The sequence below is a fragment of the Bacillus rossius genome, chromosome 14 (assembly GCF_032445375.1).
Source record: "Bacillus rossius redtenbacheri isolate Brsri chromosome 14, Brsri_v3, whole genome shotgun sequence".
NCBI classification, from domain to species: Eukaryota; Metazoa; Arthropoda; class Insecta; order Phasmatodea; family Bacillidae; genus Bacillus; species Bacillus rossius.
This window is the reverse complement of record NC_086341.1, coordinates 24762772-24771786: the sequence shown is the minus strand read 5'-3', so window position 1 is coordinate 24771786 and position 9015 is coordinate 24762772.

The window sequence follows — 9015 nt, the reverse complement described above, 5'->3', positions numbered from 1 at the left end:
ATTGTTTAAAAATTTACTTTTTAAAGTGAAACTTCTTTTCTGAAGCGGCTACAATTTTCGAGCGTTACGAAAATTCCGATCGCACGAGGGGAATAGTTAGGTACGTGGTAGGGGAACCGGTAGAGCAGGAGAGTGCGTCAGCGGCGACGCCACTCCAACGCATGCGCTAGCGGTCTCATGGGTGGGGGGAATATGTACGTAGCGGAGCATGCTGTATGCTAGTTATAACGGCCGGAAGGGGAGACGGCAGGGGAGAGGTAGAAATGACGCAGCAGTGATGCTACGGAATTCTCGTAACGCTGCTTAGGTTTGTTCACTCCTCAGTTTTCGTAACTTAACGATCTATACTACCATTGACGTCGTACCTCCGTGCCTCTGGGTTAAAGCCCGGATCACAGCCCTGTCCGCAGCGCGCCGCGGCTTTGGGAATGACGTCACTTCCGCTCCGTGCGCGCGAGAGCAGTGCGCCGGCGTCCTGGTCTCCAGTCCCGTGCGAGCCACCTTCGAGGCTAGACGCGGCCGCGAGACGCTCCATAAACTCGCCGCTATTATCGCTTTTGGATTCTGTTCTATAGTGTGTATAATCTCTTTTTTATCGTTTTATTTACCGTGTGCGTGAGTGTTGTTTTGTATCTGGCGTGTCCGCGGGCCAAAACACGTGGACTAACACAACTAGCCTGCACCGCACATTTCTCCAGCGCGCGAGACGTCCCTCGGCAGCTACACGGGCCGGACGGTCCACCCCTGCCTCCCCGCAGGAGGCTGCTCTACGCGAGAGAGCTGGCGCCGGGCAACACTAGAAAACGGCCGAGCGACGTCCGCCACGTCTCCACGCATTCTACGGAGACGGGTACGCGACATTTGGCGCCCGTATGTGTGGCGAACTGCAAGTCCACAGGAGAGCGCGTGCAGTGCGGGAAAAGAGTGTACAGTGAGTGATCAGACAGCGTGAAAATCCACCTGGGACAATGGATGGATTCACTTATTCACCTAGACAGTACTTCTGATCTCATCAACGCGAGGACGCAACCATTCCTTTCCCACGTTTTCAACACCTATCAGTTTCACGGTTCAGCTGATAACGCATCGCCGTCTCCCGTCCCGCAACCGGATTATATTTCCCGTCGATTCACCACCACCCCCCTCCAACGGGATAACGCACCGTGGTACCCCCTCCTTTTTCACCCTTTCGCCGTTCTGCCATCGGTGATCTTCGGGGCGCGCCGGCGGTGTTCGGGCGGGCGCGGTGATAGCCTGCGCGGGCAGGCTGCGCAGACGGAGCGGCCACGTGGGCCCCGTGTTTGTAAACAATGCTGCCGCGCGGGTTGACAGTTACGTGCGCGACGTGTCAGCTACCGAAAGGAATGGACCTTGTGACAGAAGAGTTGCAGTGTCGGAACACGTGTACGTGCGCGCCACTGAGGCGCAGTGAGGTGAAGACAGAAACTGCTGAGGGTGTGTTGTTATGGGACAGGGATACATCATCAGAGCAGATGCATAGGGTAGCCCCGAACACAGCGAGTGCCGTGTACTGGGAAAAAGGGGGATGTGACGAGTGTAGAGGCTGCTCAGGCAACCGCGTCGGGTCGATGTTACCGAACCAGAATCCACCGTCGCCGAACCTAATTGACTGGGACACACCTACGAACTCGGCAGCGCCGCCAGTCGCGTACGCTGTGCGGGTTGCCACAGGGGCTGGGCGTATAGTGCTGCCAGAGTTTAGCGGGCTCGTGCACGAAGACCCACGGGAGTTTGTGCGGTGGTGTGAGAGGCGCATGTTACAGTGCAGTGTGCCGGTAGAGGAGTGGACTCAGCGCACAAGCGAACAGTTGCGTGGTCGAGCTCGTGAGTGGTGGACTCTATGGGGGCGATACGATATGCAGTGGCGGGAGTTCTCCACGCGTCTCATGCAGCGATTTGATGACCGCCAGGCAGTCTTGAGCTGCAAGGCCCGTTTCTACGGCGAGGCGCAGAGGGACACGGAATCGGTGGAGAGATTCCTGGCGGGCAAGTTGCAGCTATATCGTCGCATAGCCCCAGGGGAAGCGCCGGAGCAAGCGTTGCCGGACGTGACCGCGTTAGTGCGGGAAGAATTACAACCCTTCCTCAGGCCGTATTGCAACGGGTCTGTTGAAGAATATGTGCGACAGGCCGTAGCCACGGAGGGCAACCTGCAGCGCCTTCTGGGGCGACGGACAACTATGACCACTCCCGGACGAGAGCCCAGACACGAGTACAGAGCGCCCGCTCTCCCAGAGGGAGACATGCAGCTCGAACGTCCACGGCAGATGGTAGCACGGGCAATCGAAGGCCCACCGAGTGGCAGACGACAGACCACCGCACCAGAGTGGCGGAACGCGGGGAATCGGCGGGACGGAGGCCGACCACCCCAGTGTCGCCTTGGATGCCCGCAGGACACGTTCCATTGGCACCAGGACTGCCCAAGACAACAACAACAACAACAACAAGTGGCGGGAAACGGGCAGCAGGGGGTGTAGGACCAACAGTTCTGCCCCCCACACCACCTAACATCCTTCCCGAAGCCAAAGCCGAGACACACATAACACTGGGACAGCTCACCACCCCTGACGACCGGCTGATGCGGGTACCCGTCACTCTGAACGGGAGACCGACGGCTGCTCTCGTAGATACAGGTGCGAGCCACGTGTTCGTGGCCCAACACTTGGTGCCGCCAGCGGACGTCACACCGAGACGCTGTGCACTGCGTCTGGCCACGAGCACCGGAGTCGGGACAGCCATCGGGGATGCCATCATAACGGTGAGTGTGAGGGAGCTGGTTACCCAGACGGCAGCAGTTGTAGTAGAGGGACTCAGGGAGGACCTAGTGCTGGGACAGCCTTGGTTGGTAGAGCATGACACAGTGATAGCGCCGGCCTCTGGGCTAGTGAATGTTGGCAAACATGAGCGCCTGGCAGTGTATGCACTAGGTAGAGCACCACCTCCCCCGAGAGAGCCCACGAAGTTAGAAGATGTGGACAATGATGTACCCCCAGAGTATCAGGATGCATTCAGGCGGCTCATAAGGGAAAGGCAGAGCATCTTCGCCACTGCCGACCCACTTAGGCGCACAACGGTGACAGAACACCGAATCCCCACTATGCACGACCAACCAGTGTATGAGGCCCCCAGGGGATATGGTTTCCGCGAGCAACGGGTGATACGTGAGCAAGTGCACGAAATGTTGCGAGATGGTGTCATTGAACCCTCCAACAGCGCATACAACTCACGCATCGTCCTTGCTGCCAAGAAGGATGGGACCATGCGCTTCTGTGTGGACTTCCGTCCCCTGAATAGTGTCACCATTAGTTCTCCACCACCGCAGATCAGTGTGGACGAGGCCTTGGCAGGCCTGGGCAATGCACGAGTGTTCACGACCCTTGACTTACGTTCGGGGTATTGGCAGGTGCCAATACACCCAGGTGACAGAGAAAAGACTGCGTTCACGGTGCCCGATGGTAGACGATTTCAGTTCTGTGCCATGCCCTTCGGGCTCAAGTGCGCGCCGGCCACATTTCAAGCTATGATGGCCCGCGTACTGGAAGGGTACATTGGCCAGTTCGTGACAGCCTACCTCGACGACGTGATTGTGTACTCCAAGACCTGGGAGGACCATGTGCAGCACTTGTCCCTGGTCCTGGAGCGGCTCCAGATGCACCACTTGACCTGTGCCACACAGAAGTGTCACATTGGACGGAGAGAGGTGGAGTTTTTGGGGCATGTGGTGGATGCTGAGGGAAATCGTCCGCACCCGATGCACCTGGCGAAAATTGCAGAAGCTGAACCCCCTAGAACCCGCAAGCAGTTGCAGAAGCTCTTGGGCCTCGCCAACTGGCTGCGGAACTATATCCCGCAGTTCTCCACGCTCACTGCCCCTCTGACAGATCTTTTGTCACCACGACAGCGATACCACTGGACACCGGCTGCACAGCAGGCGCTGGACAGCTTGAAGGCGGCTTTTCTCCGATGCCACACTCTGTCACGGATAAACCCCGAGAGGACGCTGTACGTGCAGACGGATGCGAGCGCCGAGGGGGTGGGCGCGGTGCTATATCAACGAGACGAAAATGGGGACAGGTGCATAATCGACTACGCCAGTGCCAAGTTCGGCCGCGCGGAACGGAATTACCACAGCAATGAACAGGAGTGCCTGGCTGTGGTATGGGCACTGAAGAAATACCGTCCCCACCTCGAGGGTAGGCAATTTGTATTGCGCACGGACAACCAATGCCTCACATGGTTGCGGACCCCTCCAGGGGCGGAAAAGCAAACTCGTGAGGTGGGCGCTGTTTCTACAGTCGTTCGACTTCGTTATGGAGCACGTTCCAGGAGTAGAAAACGAGCTGCCGGATGCCCTGTCACGGGACCCTGAGGAGGGATCGTGCCTGAAGGACGAGGTATCTTGGGACGAGATACTGCCACCTGGCCGTGAGACGGATCACCACCACCCAAGGGACCCAACCTGCCGCCTGCTTGCTCTAGGTGTAGACGACGACCCGCCTCCTGCGGACATGGTCGAGCTGAAACGTCGGGTGCACGATGCCCAACGCACCTCTCAGGATGCTGAGCGCAGACGCGCGAAGCAAATAGCGGAACCATGTGAGACCTGGACTACAAGGGACGGTGTGCTCTACATACGAGGACTGGGACCCGATCAGGGGTGGCGCACATATGTCCCACCGGAGGCACGTGAAGCGGTGCTGCGCTTTATGCATGATCACGACCTGGCCGGACACCCTGGGGCAGACCAAACACGGCGGGCGGTCGGTCAGCACTACCACTGGCCCGGCATGGCCCGGGACGTGCGGGAGTACGTGAGGACTTGTGAGATGTGCCAAGAGCGGAAAGCGCGGCGGAGCGACGGGATGGAGCAACAACAGCCTCGCATTCCCACTACCCCTTTCCAGTCCGTCGCGCTGGATGTCATGGGGCCATATCCCCGCACAGCCCGGGGCAAGAGATTCCTGGTGGTAGTGACCGATCTCTTTACCCGTTGGGTAGAAGCTTAACCCACCAGCAATGTACGGGCCAACACCATTGGGACAATATTGCAAACGGAATTCTTCCCACGTTGGGGCTACCCGAGAGACCTGCTGACGGACAATGCCAGCCAATTCGTCGGGAGGCAGTGGCGGGAGATGTGCAACTCGTGGCACGTCGAACACCGGACCACACCTGCCTACCACCCCCGAGCCAACCCGACAGAAAGGCGAAACCAAGAGTTGAAAGTCCAGATGCGCATAAGGCTGGGTAGCGACCATACTAAGTGGGACAACCATCTTGCAGAGGCTCTGTTTTGTATCCGTCGCAGAACCAATGCAGCCACAGGAATGACCCCGGCGGAAATGGTCCAAGGCCACAATTTGCCCTTGCCAGGAGAATGGACAGCCCACGGGGTAGCCGATGAAGAAGAAGATCCAGAGGAGCGCCGTCAACGGCGAGAGGCAGAAATGACAACAGCGCTCGAACACCAGAGGGCCTATACTCGCCAGATAACACCGCAGACGACCCGAATGCCACCGGAACTCCAACCTGGAGAACTGGTATACGTGCGCACGCAGCCTCTGTCCAGCGCGCCGAAGAACTACAGTGCCGGGTTGAGCCCCAGATGGTCGGGACCACACCCGATCCTTAAACGGCTAAGTAGGAGCACCTACCTAGTCCGCCTTGATGGACGGCGGGCGCGAAAAGTGCACCGAGACACCATACGGAGAACATCAGTCCCAGGAGAAAATTTGGTCTCTGAAGATGTCACCCTGGTAGAAGTGGACGAAACGCCTACTTCCGACGACTCGATCACACCCCGAGGCATGCGGGGCCTGTTCCATGCCACCCCCAGCCCCGAAACAGCGACCCTGGTAACAGCAGGAAGCTCGGCCACAAGTCCGAGGCGACGCCGTCGGAGACGCACGACGCGGACACAGATCGATGACGTCACCGGGATGCCCGAGGCGGGCGCCGATGCGGCTGGCGAACAACCTCTGGTGACCGAACCGGACGAGGAGGAGGCAGCTGAGCCACTCTCCCCCACCCGAGGTGGATGGGGACATGGTGCCTCCCTCGCCGATGCAGAGTTCAGAGTCACAGTCGAGGAGCCGGCTGAGACGACCCCGAGACGCAACCGGCGACGTCGGCGAGCCCCACGTTACTTGGCAGACTATGTCACAGGCTCGGAGCTGGACGCGTTTGTGTACGACTACCCGGCGAGTACGGGGCGAGAAAGGCGGCCCTAACTCCAACGACCGCCGTGGGAGAGGGCGTCCCGATCCTGCTGTCTCGGGTGGAAGCACGGACGGCATTGACCCGGGCTTATCCAGGGGGGGGCATCTGACGTCGTACCTCCGTGCCTCTGGGTTAAAGCCCGGATCACAGCCCTGTCCGCAGCGCGCCGCGGCTTTGGGAATGACGTCACTTCCGCTCCGTGCGCGCGAGAGCAGTGCGCCGGCGTCCTGGTCTCCAGTCCCGTGCGAGCCACCTTCGAGGCTAGACGCGGCCGCGAGACGCTCCATAAACTCGCCGCTATTATCGCTTTTGGATTCTGTTCTATAGTGTGTATAATCTCTTTTTTATCGTTTTATTTACCGTGTGCGTGAGTGTTGTTTTGTATCTGGCGTGTCCGCGGGCCAAAACACGTGGACTAACACAACTAGCCTGCACCGCACATTTCTCCAGCGCGCGAGACGTCCCTCGGCAGCTACACGGGCCGGACGGTCCACCCCTGCCTCCCCGCAGGAGGCTGCTCTACGCGAGAGAGCTGGCGCCGGGCAACACTAGAAAACGGCCGAGCGACGTCCGCCACGTCTCCACGCATTCTACGGAGACGGGTACGCGACACCATATATATAATTTAAAATATTTATAATTTATTTATTCGAGTGGAAAAGAGTTAATGGGTTATGCAATTAACTATAAGTATCATTATGTAAATAGTGTGATTGAAAATGTAAAAAAAAAGTTTAGGCTTAAGGGGCCCGCCTACCTGGGCACACACACAGTGTGCAGAGCTTCAGGAAAAACAACGCGATTTCAAAACTACTCAAGATATCGGAGTGGGGCCTATTTACGAATAGCATTTAAGAGTTCGCTGAGGACCGAAAAGTACTTTTAATTTCGGATTAAGTTTTTAAACTGTATTTTTAGAAGCGTTAAAATGCCTAAAACGCGTGTTTTCAGAGTAATTTTTTGGCATAAAACAATCAGTACAGATTCTTGAAAGCACTTAAGGGGCTTGCATAACACCTTTATCTTCATTTCTCCGCCATATAATGTTACGGTCACCGCTCAAATTTCACAGTTATCCTGTGACGACGAGACGAATGCGCGCCAGTTCAGAGACTTGCGCTTAGAGGCTATACCGCGCTGGAAGCACCAGCGAGCGTCGCGCTTATCATCCCGCCTCACTAACACACATACACCCCTGACGAGGCGGGCCCCTTAAACGAGGTTCGATTGGAGTGTTTATTCTTTCCTTTTTTTTTTTTGTTCTTTCATTTTATTCAGCTATAGATCATGATTTAACATAATGCTTGAAAATATTTGATATTAGTTCATACTCGCATCCTTACTATTCTCAATTATTATATCTTGTTCAATAATAAAATGCTAATAATTTATCTCTATCCATACATAATAAACAAGAAGTTTCACTTCTGCCTCACGTGTGGACTCCACACACACGCATCATTGTTCGTTGTTGTACGGCCCCATGAACCCTCCTGCCCTATGAAAGAGATTGGATTCCGTTTTGAGGTGGATACGCGCCCTGTGATCACACTATAGCTGCAATGGAGAACAATGGCGATATTCGGACAGTCGCGCACGTATTGGCAAAACGTGATGAAAATTGACGGCTCCATTAGGACAAGGGGTGAGTGGGAGGACATGACCCATGTCCGTTCCCACCCACATTCAGAACCCCACACAACAGTTCGAGACGCATGGCGTTAGCGCAGGAATCGCTTCATTCCGGTGAGCTTATAGCTGAGACGGCGATATAAATGATTTCATTTCTGATATTTCGTGTTTTTGACGTAAATACATCTTTAAAATTGCTTCCATGGTGGAGGGAAATTAAAAAAAAAAACGAATGATAACAAAACCGGGGGTTAAATTTTGGTGTTGCAGCTACATATCTATCATCTCCATCCAAAATTTAATTACACCAATTGATAGCTAAAGGATCAAAGAATTCGTTACGCTAAGTGAGGACTGTAACACATCGCACGCGGTGGAGGGGGAAGCGCCGCCATTTTGAGGTCATTTTTCTGCGTTTCGAGATTTCCATTTAGTATAACTTTTGACTCGGAGAAGCTACGACGTTCGTTTGAGTTTCAATCGTCAGCTCTCGTCAAAATCTATCTATTTCATATATAAAACATTAGTGTAAAATACTTACAGTGAATATATATGGTGTTAAAATAAAAAAATAGCGTATTTTATATTTTGTATATAAAATATTAGCTGTTGCGTACACGTATTCACGTACAACGCACGGCATTGTCCATGACACAGCAACCCCCCCCCCCCCCCATTTTTACACATAATTTTAATTAAGTTAATAATATAACTTTATTTAAATGTTTGTAGAAGGTTTCTTCTGCTAAAAAAATTCTGGATAGGCTGTATTTTTGACTACAGCTGCCAGAGGTTTGTTCATGAATTTCCATCGCGCTGAACAGGAACGTTGTGTATTATATAAACAAAATAATTGAACGAAATTTATGTTGCTTCTTTGTTTTGACTGGAATTCGATGAACGTCTTACTTGACGGTCAGGTGGCCCGGTCAGAAAGATTAAGACAATCAAAAATTGCGACACCAAACCGTGACAAACTCGGCCCATCGTTCACAACCACTGGCTCAACTGACTCTGTACAACCTCAGAATCATCAGAGAGCATATCCACGACCATTAGCAAACAATTTCCTTCATTCCCCTTCGCTTCTCGCGAGGTTGATGGCTGAAGCTGGCTCGAGCGCAAATTTCGCGCTTCATTCGG